This window comes from Meles meles, chromosome 16 (assembly GCF_922984935.1).
Source record: "Meles meles chromosome 16, mMelMel3.1 paternal haplotype, whole genome shotgun sequence".
Classification (NCBI taxonomy): domain Eukaryota; kingdom Metazoa; phylum Chordata; class Mammalia; order Carnivora; family Mustelidae; genus Meles; species Meles meles.
Genome location: NC_060081.1, coordinates 37317452 through 37327274, shown reverse-complemented (window position 1 = coordinate 37327274; position 9823 = coordinate 37317452). Strand labels below are relative to the sequence as shown.

The following is a 9823-nucleotide window of genomic DNA, read 5'->3' as shown; positions in this document are numbered from 1 at the left end:
TGGTTTCAATCAAGTCATTATTAATCTGAAAAGATAAGCATTTGGGGAAAATGACTGTGTTCTTTCCACAGTCCTTCTGAAGTATTTAAACAATAAGCTGTAAAGAGTGGTTGCTAGGGGCATCTGGGTGGCTCCGATAGTTAACTGTCTGCTTTTGGCTTGGGTCATGATCTCAGGGTCCAGGGATTGGGCCCCACATCAAGCTTTCTGCTCAGTGGAGAGTCTGCTTCTCCCTCGACCTCTGTGCTCTCTGTCTCTCTCTCAGATACATAAAATCTTTTAAAAAATTAAAAAGAGTGGTTACTAACTTGGTCTGGGGTTATGGGCTCCTTGGAAATCTACGAAAGCTGTGAAAACCTCCCACAATTTTGATACAATTCCCAGAGGTGCGCTGACCAACCAAAATCCATGAATGAGTCTTACACTAAGAACACCTTCTCTAGGGCACCTGGATGGCTCAGTCATTAAGCATCTGACTTTGGCTTGGATCATGATCCCAGAGTCCTGGGATCGAGGCCCATATCAGGCTCTCTGCTCAACGGGAAGCCTGCTTCTCCCTCTCCCACTCCCCCTGCCTGTGTGTTCCCTCTCTTTGTGTCTCTCTCTGTCAAATAAATAAACAAAAAAGTCTTAAAAAAAAAAAACCAAGGACACCTTCTCCAAAGGGAACATAATATGTAACCATGATTTAAAGAAGTCATGGAGTATAAACCTTTCTAAGGGTTAAAGACCCTTAGAAAGGATTTATTCCATACTCTCATTTTCTAGATGTGGGCAGGGATCTGGAGAGGGTATGAACGTCACACAACAAATGGTGACAGAGTTAGGAATTTGATGCTATTTTAAGTCCGCTTCCTTAGAAGCAGACCCTGGAACAATCATTGGTGGGAACATGACTTATTAAGGAGGTGCTCTCAGGGGAGAGAGGCAGGACAGAGAAAAGGAGCAGGTCAGGCAAGGGTGCCTTACAGGCAAACACCTACCAGGAAGGGGGTCCCACAGGGTGCTCTGGAGTGTAAGGCATGCCCAAGGAATGCATCAGCTTCCATACCCACACACCCTCTTCATGGGTTAAAAGGGAGGTGGAAAGGAACTTCCAGGAACCAGTAGCCCAAAGGTAGTCCTCCAAAAAAGAAACTGCAGATGTCAGGTGCAGACAGAGTTCAGAAACAACTGCAGATGTCAGGTGCAGACAGAGTTCAGAAACAGTAAAAAGGGAATCCAAAGCCAGGTGGAAGGTAGCTTTTGTGGCAACCAAGCATTCTTGACCCCATGCTGCTGCCCCACCCTGCCAAAGAGGCACATATAGACCTTTTGGTAAGTGACTCATTCTCCCAAGATTAAAGATTAATAGATCGATAATGTCGATTTTAAATTTTAGTCCAAAGCATAATGAAGGTGCTCAGATCTTTAAATACAAGCCTTGTGCAGAGTGACACCAATGACAAGAACCACCATGCAGGCATCTTCCTTCTGGAGGCTCCACGATACAAAGCCTCTGGGGGTCTCATTCTGTCCCACCCCGTAAAGGCACCATAAACTCTGCCCGCAAGAGCAACCCCACCTCCAACTTTATATATGCCTCAAACAAGAGCCAGACAGGTTTGCTTTGTTTGTGCAAAGAACTTTATTTTGTGGGATTGAATATTCCCTTTTTCCTCCTGAACAACAGAACTGCATTGCAGGAGAGACTGTCAACATGTACTTCCTAGTCTTCCTAGTCTCCCCACCATGCCGACAGAAACGAGCTTAACTTTACTTATGCAACGAAATCCTGACCATGGATATCACTGGAGTCCCTGCTCCAAGTCCACAAACTGCCAGGAAACAAAATCAACAGCCCAGTAGAAATCTAGGTAACAGAAATGAAAGCAGTTGGGAGACTGGACAAATGGGCAGACAATGGCTGGACCACACTTGAAAATAGAAACTGAAAATCCACATTGCTCAACAATGGGTCCAGGAAGCCAAAACCACCATCTCTACAGCAACTGGCCCCAAACAGTCATGGCAATCGATAACTGATAGCTTCTCTAAATTATGCCCCTGCATCCAACTTGGGACAGACCAGAGAAAGCCAAACATTCGCCTCTAACCAGTCACGCAGGACACTGGCGGCTAGCTAGCCTGCTCCGGCTTCGCCAGGCCAACACCCTGCAATCAGGGAACATCTGACCTGAAGCCTTCCCTTTCTCCCACTACAAACCTTTCCAACTCCTCTGCATGCCTTTGAGTCATGGCCAAACACAAAAAACTATGGCCAGCTCCTTGGCTCTAGCAAGCTCTGAACAAATAGCCTTTACTTGTTCTCATTTGGGTAGTCTTTGTTTATTTCCACACAGTTCATAAGAAAATATAAAAGACCAATAAATGTTGGAGGGGGAGCTTAAGTATAACTAATTTTAGAAGAAATGCAAATTAAAGCAACCATAAAATGCTTTTTTTCCCTTGATTTGAGGGCAGTTTGAAAGCATTAAGCAAAAGGCAAAAATGTGCATGCCCTCAAACCTAGTTCTTCTAATTCCAGCAATTCATTTTTTCAGAAATTATCTCATTTATACACAAAGTTATACAAAAAGATGTCCTGTGTTTAAATATTTGTACAAAATAAGTGTCCGAAAGGGAACTGGATGGAGTGTGGACATGCATGCAGTGGAATTCTGTGAGACAACCCGCTGAATAAAATGTCGGGGATGGATCGATGGCAGAGTGAGAACAGCAAGGCAATGTAGGTGTGTGCCCGGGAGCACATCTCTAGCTGCTTCACAGGATGCTGATAATGGTGCATCCCAGAAGTGGGGCTGGAGGACGGGAAAGGGGCTTTCATTTTATACATTTCTCATTGTTCATGGTTTTGTGATGATCATGTATTACCTTGGTAATGAAAAAATTAAAATAAAAAGAATCCGCTGGAAAATGCAGTGTTTCGCGTGCAATGTGGTCCTGAGAACATTATTCACTCTATCACCTATTTTCTCACTTCTCTGCGTATTGTGGCTGAGTTATGCAGAATAAGGCATGGGCATTGATTACAGCTTTGATTCCTGGAACAATGGCCGAGATAATGAGGAGCCCACTCCATCCACAATGCCTGGCCACACCTTGCTGGCGGCGAGACAAATGCTGGTGCAGGTGCTGGAACAATCACATCTCATTTATCTGCGCTGCCCAGGAAGAAGCCCAGCAACGGTGATGAATTTTCCAAAATAATAGAAGCTTACCATCTGTTTGAAGTGCCAACTTTTTTTTTAAACTTACTCATTTTTTGATGGAAACCTTTCTTAAATAGGTTTCACAACATTTACCTTCTCCTTGAGAGTACAGTGATCCTCATATAACCAATTCCTGATGCTTTGGAGCATAGCCCTGACTATTGATCCCTGACCTGTGATATTTCAGCACCCAATCTGAGAGAGACCTGAGTGGATGGGGATCTTTACCAGTCCCTATCATTTTTAATTCTTTTTCGATTTGAACATTTCTGTTTCTTCTCTCACTTTTAGCTGTCCTTTATTTATTTATTTATTTTGGTGGTATTAAGATTTAATACGTATGATCATTCTGTGCTTTCTTTCTTTTTTTTTATTAACATAAAATGTATTATTTGCCCCAGGGGTACAGGTCTGTGAATCACCAGTTTTACACTTCACAGCACTCACCATAGCACATACCTTCCCCAATATCCATAACCCCACCACCCTCTCCCTACTCCCTCCCCCTGGCAACCCTCAGTTTGTTTTTTGAGATTAAAAGTCTCTTGTGGTTTGTCTCCCTCCTGATCCCATCTTGTTTCATTTATTCCTTTCCTACCCCCCAAACCGCGCACATGGCCTCTCAACTTCTCATATCAGGGAGATCATATGATAATTGTCTTTCTCTGATTGACTTATTTCGCTAAGCATAATACCCTCTAGTTCTATCCACGTCATTGCAAATGGCAAGATTTCATTTCTTTTGATGGCTGCATCGTATTCTATTGTATATATATACCACATCTTCTTTATCCATTCATCTGTTGATGGACATCTAGGTTCTTTCCATAGTTTGGTTATTGTGGGCATTTCAGCTGTCCTTTAAACATAACTATGTGTTGGATCTTACTGTTTAGAGGATCTACTAGGTATTGTTCTTACCTCATTTCCTGTGATGCCCCTTCCCAAAGTAGAGCCAGAGTAAATGTGTGGGTGAACATAGTTACTGGGAGGTGATCCCAGGATGCAGAGTGAAGGTGTATGGAAGGAAGGAGGAAATGGAAGGCAGCCAGCGAAGAAGGTGTTAATGAGTGGTGGGTGACAGGAACTCACAATGGGGACCCTCTAAGACACAGCAGGGACAACCTCATTACTGTGTTGCTGAGGATGGAAATTGGAGTATTTTTTCACCATCTCCCTTGATTAAGGATTGCTGGAGAAATTGAGAGGAACCACTTCTTCAGCACTTTGGGTCTACATCTTGGATGCACCAGGCAAAGCCTAAAGGGAGAAAGACACAAGAATTGGCCAAGATGATAGAGCAGAGCTCCAAGAGTCAGCTATACTCTCATACAAGCCATGAAGTCAGCAATACTCCCCCATTTTACAGACTGGGTAAATGTGGCTATGCGGTTAGACTTTCTGTCCAGGATCACACAGTTAGCCAATGACGGAGCTAGGATTCTCACCTGGGTTGAACTGGCCCCAGAATCTCCCTCTGCTGTCACAAATGGCTGCTGTGCTTCCAGGGCCTCTGGCAACCCTTCTAGGCTGTCACCTTCTGAAAAATCAACTGACCCAGATTTTAAGGTCTGAAAAGCTATGACCCTGCCCTGTTTCCTGATGTATACTGGCACCTAGAGTAGCATCTGGCATGTGACATTAATGCATGACTGAATGAATGAATGAATGAACCTAAACTCTGCAATGTCTTCAGGGGCCTAATTGCAGGTATCAATGGGGCCTGGGAGCATTATATTTCATTGCCTAGAGGTATAGCTGCTTTCTTCTGGGTGCATAGTTCCTGTATGTGTTCCCATTCATTCATTTATTCAACTAATATTTACTGAGTACCTATCATATAGAAGGCACCTTGCTAAATGCTAAATTTACAGTCGATAGAAAAATATTCATGAGCCTGGCTCCATGAGGTTCACAGTCTAGAGAAGGGAACAGGCATTCATCAAAAGAATCATAATCACATCTGAAAAAGCCTCTTGCTTGCTTTTCACTTTACAGAAAAAATAAGGACAGCGGAACATATGAGACATGCAGAGAGAACTGTCAGCAAAATCCAGACTCTATGAAACTCTATAGGACAAACAATCTACTTCAACAAATAAATTGCAATGAGAAAAATTAAAGAGGTGGAAAGGAACACCTACAAATTAAAAGAGACTTAAAAGACATATCAAGCAATTGGGACTCCTATTTAGATGTTGATTCATAAAGATTTTATTTATTTGACAGAGAGAGAGGGCATGAGCAAGGGAAGGATTAGAGGTAGAAGCAGACTCCCCACTCAGCAGGGAGCCTGATGTGGGGCTCAATTCCAGGACCCTGGGATCATGACCTGAGTTGAAGGCAGGTGTCTAACCAACTGAGCCACCCAGATGCCCCTAGATACTGATTCAACCACCTCTAAAACTTATGTGAGACAGTTAGACATTTGGAACTGATTGGATCTTTGTTGTTGAATAATTATTGTTCTTATTTTCAGTGTAATAGTATTGCAGTTGCATCTAGGGAAAAGAGGGTTTATTGTTAAGAGATACATACTGAAATCTTATTGGCTGTCTCAGATTGGCTTCAAAAGGGAAGAAGTGGACAAGGGCTTGGATAAAACCAGACTGCCCAAGAGTTGACAAAATGCTGAAACTGGTAATCATGGGAGTTCATGATACTGTGCTGTCTACCTTTGGGCATTTGCAATTTATCACAATAAAAAGTTTATAGAAAATATCACACAAATATTTTTTTTAAAGATTTTATTTATTTATTTGACAGAGAGAGATCACAAGTAGGCAGAGAGGCAAGCAGAGAGAGTGAGAGGGAAGCAGGTTCCCCGCCGAGCAGAGAGCCCGACGCGGGACTCGATCCCAGGACCCTGAGATCAAGACCCGAGCCGAAGGCAGTGGCCCAAACCACTGAGCCACCCAGGCGCCCTCACACAAATATTTTGTTACAAATGAAGACATATGTTATGAGGACCAAGAATGAGGGACCATGAGGAAATGGAACAGGTGAGCCTGATTAACTGGGAGTCCAAGAGAGGTTTCTCTGGAAGGAAAGGGTGTTTACTTTTCTGTATTGATTCTATTTACTTAAAAATACTATGTTTGAAAAAACAAGAGTCCAGGGCCTGATGGCTTCCCAGGGTATAATTCTACCAAACATTTAAAGAAGAAATAATACCTATTCTTCTGAAGCTGTTTCAAAAAAATAGAAGGAAAACTTCCAGACTCATAGGACCAGCATTACCCTGATCCTAAAGGGTTCAGGCAAAGAACCCATCAAAAAGGAAAATTACTGACCGATATCCCTGATGAACATGGATGCCAAAATATTCAACAAGATCCTAATGATTAGGATCCAACAGTACATTAAAAGGATTATCCATCAGGACCAGGTGGGATTTATTCCTGGGATGCAAGTGTGGTTCAACATTCACAAATCAATCAAAATGATAGAGCACATTAATAAAAGAAAAGACAAGAACCATATGATCCTCTCAACTGATGCAGAAAACATATTTGACGAAATACAGCATCCTTTCCTGATTAAAACTTTTCCGAGTGTAGAGAACATTCCTCAATCTCATAAAACCATCTATGAAAAGCCCACAACAAATATCATTCTCAATGGGGAAAAGCTGAGAGCTTTTCCCTTGAGATCAAGAAAATGACAGGGATGCCCACTCTTGCCACTATTGTTCAACTGTACTAGAAGTCCTAGCATCAGCAATCAGACAACAAGAAGAAATGAAATGCATTCAAATTAGCAAAGAAAAAGTCAAACTCTCTCTCTTTGCAGATGTCATGATACTTTATGTGGAAAACCCAAAAGACTCCACCCCCAAATTACTAGAACTCATACAGCAATTCAGTAATGTGGCAGGATACAGAATGCGCAGAAATCAGTTGCTTTTCTATATACTAACAATGTAACTGAAGAAAGAGAAATTAGGGGATCAATTCCCTTTACAATAACACCAAAAACCGTAAGATACCAAGGAATAAACTAACCAAAGATGTAAAGGATCTATACTCTAGAAATGACAGAACACTTATGAAAGAAATTGAGCAAGAAACAAAAAGATGGAAAAACATTCCATGCTCACGGATTGGAATAATAGACATTGTTAAAATGTCTATGGTGCCCAGAGAAATCTACACTTTCAATGCCATCCCTGTTAAAATGCAATTGACATTTTTCAAAGAACTGAAACAAACCATCCTAAAATTTGTATCAAACCAGAAAAGACCCCAAATTGCCAAGAAAGTTTGAAAAAGAAAAACAAAGCTAGGGGCATTTTGTTGCCTGACTTCATGTTATATTACAAACCTTTGATCACCAAGACAGCATGGTATTGGCACAAAAACAGACACATAGATTAATGCAATAGAATAGAGTTTCCAGGAGTGGATCCTCAACTCTATGGTCAAGTAATCTTCAATAAATCAGGAAAAAATATCCAGTGGAAAAAAGGCAGTCTCTTCAATAAATGGTGCTGAGAAAACTGGACAGTTACATACAGAGGAATGAAACTTGACCATTCTCTTAACACCATACACAAAGATAAACTAGATGGAGGAAAGACTTCAATATGAGGCAGGAATCCATTGAAATCCTAGAGGAGAACATAGGCAGTCACCTCTTCAACACTGGCCTCAGCAACTTCTTTCATGACACACATCTCCAAAGGCAAGGGAAATGAAAGCAAAGATAAACTTTTGGGACTTCATCAAGATAAAAAACTTCTGCACAGCAAAGGAAACAGTCAACAAAACTAAGAGGCCACTCAGAGAATGGAAGAAGATATTTCCAAATGACATTAGAGATAAAGGACTGGTATCCAAGATCTATAAAGAACTTCTCAAACTCAACATCTAAAAACCAATAATCAACTCAAAAAAATAGGCAGAAGACATGAACAGACAATTCTCCAAAGAAGACATACAAATGGCTAACAGACACATGAAAAAATATTCAACATCATTAGCCATCAGGGAAATTCAAATCAAAACCACATTGAGATATCACCTTACTCTAGTTAGATGGCAAAAATTAAGACAAGGAACAACAAATGTTGGCGAGGATATAGAGAAAAGGGAACCCTCCTACACTGTTGGTGGGAATGCAAGCTGGTACAGCCACTTTGGAAAACAATATTGGAGGTTCCTCAAAAAGTTAAAAATAGAAGTAACCAATGACCCAGCAATTTCCCTACTGAGTACCCCAAAGATACAAATGTAGTGAAAAGGAGCACATGTACCCCAATGTTCATAGCAGCAATGTCCAAAATAGCCAAACTGTGGAAGGAGCCAAGATGCCCTTCAACAGATGAATGGATAAAGAAAATGTGGTTCATATATACAATGGACTATTACTCAGTCATCAGAAAGGTTGAACACCCACCATTGGCATCAACTTGGATAGAGCTGGAAGGGATTATGCTAAGTGAAATAAGCAGAAAGAGACAAGTACCATATGGTCTCACTCATATGTGGAACATAAGGACCAGCGTGGAGGACATTAGGGGAAGGAAGTGAAACTTGAAGGTGGGGAAATCAGATGAGCAGACAAACCACGAGAGACTATGTACTCTGGGAAACAATCTAAGGGTTTCAGATGGGAGGAGGGGGGATTAGGGTAGCCAGGTGATGGGTGGTGAAGGAGGGCATGTGTTGTAATGAACACTGGGTATTATACACAAATAATGAATCATCGAACACTACATCAAAAACTAATGATGGTTACTAACATGACATAATTAAAAAAATACTATGTTTGGAAACATATTATGAAAAACATTTTCCTTTCCTTTTTTCCCTTTGTTTTTTTTTTTTTTTTTTTTTTTTTTTGGTAGAGAAACTCTTCCAAGTATGTAATACTAAGCAGGTGTATTTTCTTCTTACCTCTATATTTGTTTTGTTTTAGGATTTTATTTATTTATTTGACAGAGAGAGACAGAGCAAGAGGAGAGGGAACACAAAGCAGGAGCCGTTGGAGAGGAAGAAGCAGACTTCCCACTGAGCAGGGAGCCCAATGTGGTGTTCAATCCCAGGACCCCAGGATCATGACCAGAGCCGGAGGCAGACGCTTAACGACTGAGCCACCCAGGCGCCCCTACCTCTATATTTGTTAAAATGTTTGCTTTCTTTCCTAACTTGAAATTTGTTGGTTTGAGTAGGAAACAGAAGTAGATCCAAGGACATCATTATCCCAATAAAACCTCAGTGTCGGAATACCCATCCCACCATTAAACAATTACTGAGAGTGCTCACTTTGAGAGCACACAAATTAAAATTGGAATGGCACAGAGAAGACTAGCATAGTCCTTGTGTGAGGATGACATGGGTAGCATCCCATGTTTTGTGTCTATGTGGGAAGATGGATGTTGGTTGCACCTCTTGTGGTAACCGTTAAAATATGTGTAAATCAAACTATCATGCTGTATGCTTCAACTTACACAGTGAAACTGGAAAAAGAGCAATTATTGAGATAGCCTGTGGAAAGAGGGCTAAGGGTTTTGTGTGTGTGTTTTTTAAGATTTTATTGATTTATGAGAGAGAGGAGAAGGGAGAGAGGGACAAACAGACTCTGTACTGAGGGAGGAGTCCAACATGGGG

The 9823-nt window shown here is 41.4% G+C and overlaps 1 pseudogene; it reads left to right on the top strand.

Annotated features, from left to right (window-relative positions):
• The first annotated feature begins 9470 nt into the window (after window positions 1-9470).
• Window positions 9471-9569, top strand: LOC123927334 (annotated as a pseudogene).
• The last annotated feature ends 254 nt before the right edge of the window (window positions 9570-9823 follow it).